A 12,766-nucleotide genomic window follows, 5' to 3' on the forward strand; every position below is an offset into this window, starting at 1 on the left:
TCCCTGTAATCAAGAAAAACCTGCCGCGTGGTTATCATAATCAGTAATTAATGGGATAGGATCCAGGAGTGGAGCGGTTGAATGTGTTTGTCAGTAAGCGGTGACAATGTATAAATATCCGTTGATGTCAGTCGCCAAATTGACCAGGGATGTTAGGCGCTTGTGTCGATTGCTATATCAAATAATTCGTAGCTCCTGATTCGATTTGAATATGTACATTGATACAAGAATGTTATTTACCATTCTTTCTTGCATAGCAATAGTAAAAGCGGTACAAGTAGCGGTAGTGATGATTCGAGCGTTCAGTATAGGCTACAAGTTATGGTTCTGTCTTCGTGCGTAACCTAGTCCCGATTCCCAAGCATCACACGTGTGTTGATTTGTCATTGAACTTTCGTCTACGAACTTCTGACTATTTACAGCATAGTTAGTTTATGGATTGGCAGAATGACAGGCCGTAGCTGAGGGTGGGATTTGCGGATGGATTCCGTCAGCCGTGAGTAACCTTGCATGCTGTGTGATCACTTAGGCCACGCCCCAGCACGCGCGTAGCCAGAACAAGATATTTGAAGGGGTATACAATTGGCTTTCGGTGATTACTACTACGTTCTGACCAAGAACTAAATGAGCTCTTATAGCGGTATCTAAAATTCAAAGTGATTTTGGGGTCTTTTGAGCATTTGGAGGGGTTGCAATTGGATTTCGGTGATTACTACTACGTTTGGCCATGGCCATTGGCCAATAACCAATTGAGCTCAATAGCGATGTCTAATATTGAAAGTAGATCGGGGTATTGTTGAACCGTCCTGGCTACGCCGTTGTGCTCCGGGTGCACTATTAACCAACGTGAGGCATCGGTCGAAGAAACTGGGATATAATCGGAAGTAGTAACGCCGAGAAGTAGTTGCGAGAGTGAAAGATAGATAGTGACAGAGAGGGAGTACGAGTGATTGCAATCACGGACACCCAATCAAAACCAATGATGTACCGACATATCTGACCATGACCATGTCGATACATCATTGATTGCCGTTGCATGTTGGCGCTGAATTGGTTATGTAGTCAGCGCTTTAGCATAGCTCGCCACGAAGGCGTAGGAAGTGGCGAGGGAGACGGCTGCTAGAAATTGTAGAGCGCACGCAGGCCCGCCGTAGTCTTCATTGTATTGTTAGCGTTGCATTATTTGTTCTGTATAATAAGTGTTTCATAATTAGTGTTGTATTCTTAGTGTTGTATATTATTAGTGTTGTACAATTCAGTGGCGCTTATCGCCTATAAAAGGTATGGTGCGACGCGGTCTGTAATCAATGTCTGTTACACAATACTTGTATATTTGACAAAAATTCCTAATCGGCCGAACTGTCGCGCGCGGCGTCGAAATCGGCAGGAGTAGGTTCGTCGCATACTGTGAAGAGTCTAGAAGATGCAACGGCTGATGGTAAGACACGTCGCTGCGTAAGTCTTTATTATTTGTTGTCAACGAAAGTACCGGTTAAAGCTACTACAGGGGATCCAGATATTGATTTGTTCATTGGCTGTATACGAATAAGATTATTGGATTGGTTTCAGATATGAAAAAGATTATTGATTGGTAACTATACTTGTCGTAATTTGATAACATTTCATGTTCAATCTTACAATTCGGTCACAGTAACAAACAATATCCGTTGCTTGCGATGATATCAACGACATGGCATTCTTTGGAATCGTATGGTTTCTTCGTGTTGGGCTGATTTCTATTATCCCCGAGTTACGGTTACTGTAAATTTCTAGTCGTTGCTGGCAATTCTCTACGAAACTACAGTAGACAGTTTTAGACTCGCGATTACAGAGAGGAATTTAGATGCAAGCCAATATTTCCTTCAGTACTGAGAGATGGCATATAGAGAACGCTGACCTATGCAAGAATAGCGTATTCAAGACAGGTAATCATATGCATGCGCTTTCACTGCTTGCCAGCTTTGTGATTTATTGATTGCATGGTTGTTGATATGTTGCATGGTAATTCACTGATACATTCACCGTGTGTGGATTACCAGTTTTTGTGCAGTCTCGTCACGCATTCCTCTACATTCATTGCATTTCAAATCAAGAGGTGAGTATCGATCTTCTCGTACATTTTCGGTTAAGTAAGTTTTACCTATACTGCCACTTTACTAATGTGGTTATGTTTTCAAAGTTAAATCTCCTACTCAATTTTGTTACGTGAAGGGGAACTATACTAACTTTTTGCACTTTCGGAATTACAAAAGTAAGAAGTAATTTGGAATGGGTTTGCATCACTATTACGAGTGAAACTGCCATAAAAGCCGCGTGAAATAACCCCTGTAACTTGGTATATTTTCCAAAGTGAGACCTACTTGTAGTGTTATTAGCCCTTCGGCTTTCGAACTTTCGTAATGTTCTACTTCCATCACTTACTTCGGTAGTTTTGGCAGGGCCTGGAAATCGCTGTAGTTTCCCTTGTCATTTGGTAAAAATTTACGGCGTTGCTATCTATAGTTCACTTGTCTCACAGTGTTCAGGAGTCGAAGTTAGAAGTTAGTTAGACGCAGTCGAAGTCACACGTTTTTGCGAGGCCCTTTCGAGTCTGAGCGAGTTGGGTGAAACACATTTCGCGCTTCGGCCGGGCTTCGGAATGCAACCATCTTCTCAAATGGTACCAAAAATGACGTTGCAGTTATTGAAGATATCGGGCACAAATGAATTTGTTTCGGTTGGTTCGATTTTGTTGTGTTCTGAAAATAGGTTGATTCGCTTGGCAAGAAACTGATTAGCAATCACTGAGCAATGTCAATACCAGTCGCCGTCATGAAATTTCAAATACGGCTTCTGCGTAGCCCGAAGATCGTAGTTGCGACACTTTTGGTGCTTGTGAATATTGCAGAAGTTGCTCGTAAACAACTATCCGCCATGTGCCAGTATCTTCTAGTTTTGCATTGCCTTTTGAATTGTAACTGGGCGCGGCTGAGTAAACGAGCCACAAAACAGCGGTGCAGGTGTGTCAAAAACCCGGCCCGCCAGATGATTCCATCCTGCCCGCTAACCAATTCTGAGTAGATTGAAAGATGCGTGCATGATCCAGCACATTTTTAATAAATGTTGATAATTTTGGTAAGAAATACTTCCATTAAATCGTCCTTCAATGTCGGAGTCGGAGAGTTGGAGTTGTATGAAGAATATATTCGTGTTGATAATTTTGGTAAGAAATACTTCCATTAAATCGTCCTTCAATGTCGGAGTCGGAGAGTTGGAGTTGTATGAAGAATATATTCGGAGTTAGAGCTAGGGTGGGAATTGGTTGGTATATTGGATAATCGACTCCATACATATTCGAGTCGAAGTCTAAAAGTTGGAGTCGGTGGTGAAGTGAACTGACTCCGTAGCCATCGTAACAACGCGACTATAGTTTACTACTATTATCCTTGCCACAATCCCGCCGATATCTCGTCAACACAGCTGCACGGTCGCCGACAAGCTGACGGAAGGGAAAGAGGTAAGAAAATGGCTCTATCTGCTATGCAAGTGAATATTATGCAGGTATGTTGAATACAGTAATTCGAATAGGAGGCGATCGACAATATGACATAAATAGATTTAGTGTAGGCTAGGGTTACCAAAATTTTCAAAAAGAGGACAAATCCTCAGAAAAGTAGGTCGTTTCGGCGTCCTCCGTGGACACTTTCAATAAAGTCAAAGTGGACAAATCTTCTTTAATTAGGACGTGTGATAACCCTCGGGCAGGCCAAAGTTGCGCAATGTTGTTGCCTTTTTCTGTGGTTAACGTGGTTCCTGTGTTAATCAATAAGCAACTTTGTATATTTCAATGGTAGTATATCGACAATACGTTAAACAATATGTCGAATATAGACTTCGGAGGAGTCAAATCTGCGCGATGTCGTTACCTTTCCTGTGATTACGCGGTTGTTGTGCTAATCAATGAACAACGTATTTCAATAGTAACATATCAATATGCGTAAAGATATTTGAAAATCTAAATTGTTTTTAAATTTAGATATTATGTTGCTTCGATATCGTTTAATTACTTTTGTACAACGAGGACATGAATAGGAAATGTTACATTCAGCTGAGCGAGTAAATAGAGTTCTACCGTGAACCACACAAATTCGCTTTGCTGGCCTGACCGTAACTGCTGTTGGACCGCCGGTTGCCGATTCATGTCCTAGTAGTAAGTATACCTTCCGCTTTCTCAATCGCCACGAGAGGTCAACGACGAAACATCAAGAGGTAATAATGAAGCACCACTTTTTAGGATTACTAAAGTGGGCCTTGACTATACTTGCACTACTCAATTGGATATGTTCTTTGACTATATCTTCACTCCGCGTCTACTTGAAGTTTTTATCTACTTTGTTGCATTTCGTATTTTGTAAAGTAGAAAGTAGTTTGTGATATGGATATGTTGACATCGCAATATTCCGAGCGAAACTCATGCCATGACAACGTGGCGACATGGACCCAGTAAGGAGGTGACTGAATATTTTCCGAAATGTGCGGCTATTTGTAGAGTCCTTGCACTAGACCTGAAGATGCATAGTTTAATTTCGACGGTGTGCCATACCCAATTAACTATAGTATACTCTAATTGAGATACGTCAAATCGACTCTTTGAAACTATCATCTTTTCATTCTCCACTTATTTCATGTTTTGTTCTGTCACATCTTGGATATAGCGTGTAATAACTAAATTCGCTCAATTACTTCTTCAATTCAATGTCGGCTACGTTGACACCGTTTACTGATGCCAACTTTTTTTTTGCTTTCAAGGTTGTTTATTGGATTCCAAATACTTGAATTCAAAAATAACACACAGGTTGCGACTTAGGTCACCTCTGAAAAAGGTTTATCAAGAAACCAAGACGTCTCTTTTAAGAAATAGTGTCATGCGTGTGCAGTCCCATTACCATCAACCATAATTAGCCAGCATTTAAAGCGCGTTCATAACAATCCTTGGATACAGGGTTGTAATGACTCGAGTCGCGATTTTCTGATGACTCGACTTGACTCGAGTCATTTTCTAAAAATACCGAAATGACTCAACTTCAGTCAATCTGTGTATTGACTCGACTTGGACTCGAGTCATTGCGCATGACTCGAACCAAGTCATATGACTCGAGACTCAGACGGCCAAGACCGACATTTCATTGTAATTTCGAAGAATAGTATCATAACCATCGTATTGGAATTTCGTCTATTGGTACTAATACTTGAAAATGCGACCAGCAACTGCGCAAAGTGAGGAAGATTATAGCTTGCGAACCATTTTATATCACCAAACAGAGTTATAAAAGTGGGTTTAACAAGACTTTAATTGGAAACTGCGCTGTCAACACAATGACTTGGACTCGGACTCGAGTCATAATAACATGACTCGGACTCGAACCTCGGCTCGATGACTTGGACTCGGCGGTGAATTGAAAATGACTCCACTTTACTCGAGTCAAAACTATAAAAGTGAGATTGACTTGTGACTTGGAGCCTTGTGACTTAGTTCCAACCCTGCCCGGATATGCTTGTAGCAACGTTAACCATTTCTCAATACAGTAGGCTTACCATATTTCGGAAGTCTAAAAAGAGACACTTTTTCAGAAATTTAAGACTTGCAAAACCGGAGAAGTATTCTCAAAAACCGGTGAATTTTTCCTACTTTGTGATCGGTTGACTAAAAAAAAGGTCATCTTTTCCGCTCAGAGCTCAAAATACCGTTTTTCTTCCCGCATTGCTAGGTGGATGACTAAAAAAAAGGTCATCTTTCCGCCCGTAGTAGCTGAAATAACCGTTTTTCACTCCGAAATACCCGCCGGTACGTCAGTTCTGTGCTAATTTACTGCATATCAGTCGCAATTTTTTCTAAATCTGACCTAAATTTTCAAAAAAGAGGACAAAATCTCAAAAAAGAGGACAAAGGGGCGTCCTCCGAGGACACTTTCAAAAAAGTCAAAGAGGACAAATCCTCTTAAAAGAGGACGTATGGTAACCCTACATTACAGCTCACCTTGCCTCTTACCCACGGGGTGCCAGATAGATGGCGAGTGGCATAGCGTCAGCAGCGGTAGGTAAATGGTTCGAAATAAATAAAAAAACGTAACCAGGGTGCAATCGTATGTTAAAAACTTACCAAGTTTGATATATATTGAGTAAAGCTGCTTTCATTGCTTAGAGTTCGCATCTATTTGGGCGGCGATGATCCCGACTGCAATACCTCCAGCAACTTGTCATATGGTGGTGCTATAGCTTCGTTTGTTTTCTGCGTCGCCACCCTTACCTTCAGCGTCGCACGTCAAATTTAGCGTTTGTTCGTAGATTGTGAGATTGATTTGGGTTTCGTGCAACTCTGGGACGCGTGCTCTGTCTGGCAATAGCTACATCGGTATTCAAGGGATTTATCTTTTCTCCCGTTCTGTTCGTCGTATGAGTTTACTTCCCATAGTTACTTTTCTGTTTCGTTTCATCATTTATGGAGGAGTTAATGGTTTCGCAGAGAATCCACAGAATATCATGCACATAGCATACGCCTGTCGCCTGTTATGATTCGTTGTGAAGGTGCTCTTCTTCACTGACTTGTCTGGCCCTTATGATCAGGTTTCATCCCCATACAATTTTTAAGATATCTTGGGAATAGTGTCGGTCGGTTGGTTGGTATCAGGTTTTGTCTGATTTTGGCTTAGAAGTCGGCATCGTAATGTGTTGCGTTGGTTTGGTTGCAGGCTGACTTTATGATTTGTCGTGTCTTTTGTTTTGCTAGGCGATTCCTTGAAATTGTTTTGGTGTCTGTCGGCTTATAAACCGGCATCTAAATTTGTTGCTTATTCCGTTGGCTTGCGAGCCAACTTCTAGATTCGTTGGTCATCATGTTTTGTGTCTGGTTTCCACATCGTCTTCTCAGCGCGTTGTCTGTTCGCGTGGCAGGCCTTGTGAATATTTTCCATCTATGTTGGTTTCAGAGGTGAGGTGACTAATAGTTTGTTGCATTTTTGGTGGTTGATGCCTTGCAAACCGACCGGTCCTTATTATGTGTGTGTTGTTTCCAGCGTAACTTTTCACATTATTGCCCCTGTTGGCTAAAAGTCGACTTCTGCGTCGGTTGGCTTCCACACCGACTTTTGTGTCTGTTGGCTACAAGCCGATTTCCCAATTTATTGTATGTTGTTTTGCACGTCGACTTAGCAGTTCGGTTGTGTCTCAGTGCCGTCGACTTCTCAATCTATTTTGTCTGTTGATTTCCAAGGTGACTTCGCGGTTTGCTGTCGTATCTGCCGGCTTCTAAACCGAATTGTGAATTTGTTGCTTTTGTTGGCCTCCATTCCAAGATGACCTCACATATTTATTGTGCAGGTTGCCTTATTGGTCATCGGATGTGCCTTGGCTGCGGTATATGCAGCAATCAACGTACATTTATCATTGTTATCATTGGGTATGTTGCAATCGGCACTTGTCAGTAGTTGGCATTTTCTTCAGTCTGATGTTGTGGTCAGCACTCGGCAGTAGTTGACATTGCATGTAATGTCTCGGATACATCCTTGTTTTTTTTATACAGGTTGTACCAACTATAGACATAATTCTCAGATATGAACTGGCGGCGTATTGCGTGTTTTGGTGACTTTTGCCTCGTCTTTACGTCTTAGGATATAACACTAGGCTTACCATACGTCCTCTTTTTTGACTTTTTTGAAAGTATTCTCGGAGGACGCCTTTTTGTCCTCTTTTTTGAGATTTTGTCCTCTTTTTTGAAAATTTAGGTCAGATTTAGAGCAAATTGCGAGTGATATGCCGCAAATTAGCACAGAAGTGACGCTCCGGCGGGAATTTCGGAGTGAAAAACGGTGATTGTAGCTCTGAGCGAAAAGATGACCTTTTTTTAGTCATCCACCTGGCAAAGTGGAGAGAAAAACGGTATTTTGAGCTCTGAGCGGAAATCATGACCTTTTTTTTCAGTCAACCGATCGCAAAGTTGGAAATTCACCGGTTTTTGAGAATTCTACTCCGATTTTGCAAGTTGCAAATTTCTGGAAAAGTGTCCTCTTTTTAGATTTCCAAAATATGGTAAGCCTATATAACACCTAAATCCTGAATCTGCAATCCACCTGGTTAATCGAATTTTCATTCCTCTCTTTGTCGGCATTTGTCATAACCCTATATATTCTATAAACTGTTTACTAGACAGCGATATATGAACCTATACCTATATGAACACCCGACAGACACGTCAAACGCCAGTTGTTATTGTTTGCGTAGTATTGCGACTGAAAAATCTTGAACGAGACACAATCATCGATAGAGAAATTATTAGCAATTTTGCTATTTAGCTATTTTGTCACCCTATTTTATTCCAATTTTCAACCCATTTTTACCTATCTATGAAATCATTTTAACCCATTTTATCTATCCATTTCTTGTCTATTTCTCCCTTCAACCGATTTCTGAAACCCTTGATTATTTTGAATTCTCATTTTTTAATTAATTTAACCATTTTTAACCCAACTGGTATTTTCTACTGTTTCATTGTTTTCTTTTATTTATTTTTTCTCAGGGGGTGGTTCCCTACTGAGCGCGTCCCCAGGTGGCGGATAGGGGGAATGCCTGACAATGCGGGTAGCTACGAATGATGTAGCCGCGGACCAAACCAACCCGGAATCATTTTTCAGACCATTTCAAGCATATTAAATATATTGCGGGACGGGTCATGCCAATGCGAACGCTCTTCTTTCTGTACGCTGTCGCTGATAATGGAGTCAAAAAGCGGAAACGTTAATTGAAATAGAATCCAGTAAATAAAGTAGGCCTAAATATTATTAGTGCGGCTGGAAAGTTAGGAAAGAGAATTCTTTGGCTTGAACATTTGGCTCTGTATTTTGAAGTATTGAAAATAGTTATTTTGAAGTATTGAAAATAGTCAAGTTGCCTGACGGCGAGTCATTTCATATTGAGCACGCGTCGGGTCAGAGTTAGGTCTGTCATTTTATTGCATAGAATCCAGTATGGAGTAAAGTCATCGTTCTGAAAGCACCGACTCGATTCTCGTCAAGCGGTAACCATAGTTTGATTAGAGAACCCCAACACTGATACATACAAGAGGCAGTCGTCAATATAGTAGGCTATGCGCACGCGAGGCCGTCGTCAAATGTTGCTGTCAAAATCGGTGTAATACAGAATTAGGACACATCCCAAAGACGGTGGCTACTTAACAAAGAAGTACAGAGGTGTGATGCACTTGGACATAGTGAAATCGCCGGTTAACTGTCATCATAGACAGTGGTGGCCCTACGAATGGGGGGGCCCTGGGCGAGACTTTCCGGGGGGGGGCCTATAAGTATGTAACCGTAACTTCTGGGGCGCTCCGCCCCCCAGAGCCCCTTTACATTATATTATTAGTATCATTATAATCACCACGTCAAGGTTTGTGCCAGGTGCTGGATTAGGGCCTAGGGTTACCATATTTCAGCAACCCAAATTCTGGACACTCTTTAGCGCCCACTAGTGGATTTAAAATGAGTTATGACGTCACTCTTGCAAAGCTTTGCTCATAGACCAGAGGTATGGTCACGATCCGGTTCAGGAGTATGTGGCTGTGTGTTGTGCAACCGGGACTAAAAGCACATGTTTTCAGCTACTTCCCGCCCAAATAAACAATGATTTTGAGCCTACACTATAGGGCAGGGGTCGGGAACCTTTTTGGTCTGAAGAGCCATATTGGCCCTATTTTTCCCATTTTAACAGGGTTGTAACCAAGTCACAAGGCTCCGAGTCACAAGTCAATCTCAGTTTTATAGTTTTGACTCGAGTCAAGTCGAGTCATTTCCAATTCACCACCGAGTCAAGTCCGAGTCCAAGTCACCGAGCAGGGATTCGAGTCCGAGTCATGGTATTATGACTCGAGTCAAGTCCAAGTCATTATGTAGACTTCCCGGTTTACAGTTAAAGGCTTGTTAAATCCACTTTTTATAACTCTGTTTGGTGATATTGAATGGTTCGCATTTATAATATACTAATTTTCGTCATTTTTAGCAGTTTCTGGGCGTGTTTTCAAGTACCAGTACCAACAGACGAAATCCCAATAGCGTGATTACTGTACTATTCCTCGAAATTACAATGAAACGTCGGTCTTGGCCGTCTGAGTCTCGAGTCATATGACTTGGTTCGAGTCATGCACAATGACTCGAGTCCAAGTCGAGTCAATACACAAATTGACTCGAGTCGAGTCGAGTCTTCTCCGTATTTTGAGAAAATGACTCGAGTCAAGTCGAGTCATCTGAAAAACGTGACTCGAGTCGGACTCGAGTCGAGTCATGACTCTAGTCATTACAACCCTGCATTTTAACTCCCAAAGAGCCATACATGACAACCAATTGTTACGTCACAATTGAAAATCCGTGACGTCATGGTAGCACTGATTCGAACTCACCACATGGGATTCGTCGTATGCGCCACACTTAGTCTGTAAAACTCGCACTAATCACGCTGGATGCCTTATTTAAACCATGATAAGCTGTGATACATCAGATACACGCCAGGTCAGGGGAGGACAGTCAGGCAGTACCTCACCTGTCGTCAGGATGAGTGAATGAAAATTGTGAAACCTTCAATTAGTATTGGTATTTTCTGTCGATGTTCATGGCTGACAAGATTTTGAACATTTTTCTCTCTAGGTCACACAATTTGCATATTTATTGTTCGGAAATGAAGCGCGAAAGCAGAGGTGATCGAGGCACTGACGGACCAAGCCTCGCCATTGATAACGCAATTCATCATAAATAGCATCTATAAGTGTCGCATTGATACCGAAAATCTAAATACTGATTGAATTCTCAATTCTCACAGTATTCGTCGGTAACACGTCATAACGTTGCGCTACTCGCCTACCTTCTATCGTCGGTACTAAAGAGCTATTTACCAATCAAGAACGTCGGCAATTTGCAATTCGAGTTTGTAATTGTGAATGTAACGTCCACGGCAGTTCATTTCGCGTCGTAGATCAGAAAGATAATTTGTATTTGAAAACTGCGTTGTCATATGGGCGTCGTCATGTCTGCTGTTCTCTTTGATCATTCAACGTATGGTGCAATACCAGATTTCGAGTCGGGTTCATCGAATTCAAGAGTGATATTGGTCGCCGGCGCGATAGTACTTTGAGAAGTTTGAAAAGAGGGGGTCCGAGCTCCTAAGCCTGAAAACGGCATTGTCTTTACCTCTCAAAGACACGTTTAAACTGTCGCGAGAATAATTATTCTGGCCGCGATGAAAAATTATACCAACAAGTTTCTGCAATATCGATGAATTCAGTATAAAAATAAATATTTGGCAAAGAGCCATATCTTATACCCAAAAGAGCCATATATGGCTCGCGAGCCATAGGTTCCCGACCACTGCTATAGGGTAATCGATGCAACTTATGGTTGGGGGGGTCTTGCTATATGAATCTGGTTTCTATATGCATCTGGTCGTTAAATTACTTGAATGAATTCTGTCAATAATATTGGTCGTTCCATGTATTACTACTACTCTCCGCCCACATGATCAGAGTTAGCGGTAGAGCGGGTCATGGAGGAGGATGAGTTCGAAAATACAGGGAGCGTAATTGCACATCGTTAAGTCATGTTCATGTCCTACCGATAAGGAAGTTTATCAGCCTCATGCCGGTGCGCAACACGGAGCTTTTAAACACTCCACATCCAGTGGTTTCCAACCTTTTATGGTCGCGACTCCATCTCCAATTTGAAAATATACCGTGACCCATATCAAAATTTGACGAGCTGATTAAAATAAGTCAGCACCTTTGCCCAGACTGACTCACGGGCTATTTCGGAAGCTGATTACGTTCAACATATAGTCGCAAACACCAGAATAAAGGCAAGCGACCCCATGTTTTGAACCACTATCTTTGAATAAAGCATTTAAATGGCCTTAACGATCTCTAGGAATATACTGTTCTCCTATAATTGCGATTGCAATTAGGCTTAATCCAGTAAATGAATGTTTTTTATATTTATATTTTATGGCAGTTTTTGCGAGGGTGGTAGTCTCCATATTAAAATCAATAAATGTGACAATAAATCGCGCGCAGCGCGAAGAAAAATATCATGCATCAGCATAAATATTCCTAAAACATATTGTTTTTATGTTGATTTACGAAAAAATTATGAGCCTACGTCAAAATTCCGGACATTTGGCATATTTTAGAAATTCCTCCCGGACGCTAGTTTCAACAGTGAAATTCCGGACATGTCCGGGAAATTCCGGACGTATGGCAACCCTAGATTAGGCCATATCTACTATTGCGTGAGTGCAAGGTTATAGACTACATCCAAACTAAGTAATTCTACCGAATGCAGAGACGTGGGGATTATCGGGATATGGGACTTTTTTAACAAATCCAGAGATTTGATGATCATTGACATATCTATACGAAATCATCTTCTTGATTGGTACACGGATTTCCACATTTATTCGCTATAATCATTGAAAAAAGCGCTTAAACCAAAGAGGGGGGCCTTCGACCAGGGGGGGGGGGGCGGGTGACCGCCCACCTCGCCCACCCCAAAAGCCACCACTGATCATAGAGGATAGAATTTTGATTCAGAAACCGAATATACTAAACATTCATGCTGTCGTAAATAACATTCCACCATAATATTGTATTATGTAATTCGCTGGGACTTCATCTAGTATACCAGCATGCGAGGCCAGCAGTCAGTTGTTCGGAATTGAAGATCGTCGCGTAAGTGATTCGAATTTTATACGCAGCACA

The 12,766-nt window shown here is 41.6% G+C and overlaps 1 protein-coding gene across 1 annotated transcript in view; it reads right to left on the reverse strand.

Annotated features, from left to right (window-relative positions):
• LOC145454728 (tryptophan 2,3-dioxygenase-like) overlaps window positions 1-12,766 on the reverse strand; it is a 328,104-nt gene that overhangs the window by 175,820 nt on the left and 139,518 nt on the right. The gene's annotated exons all lie outside the window — the stretch shown is intronic.

Source organism: Botryllus schlosseri, chromosome 13 (genome assembly GCF_051294905.1).
Source record: "Botryllus schlosseri isolate E-star chromosome 13, Bs_hap1, whole genome shotgun sequence".
In the NCBI taxonomy this organism is placed as follows: Eukaryota; Metazoa; Chordata; class Ascidiacea; order Stolidobranchia; family Styelidae; genus Botryllus; species Botryllus schlosseri.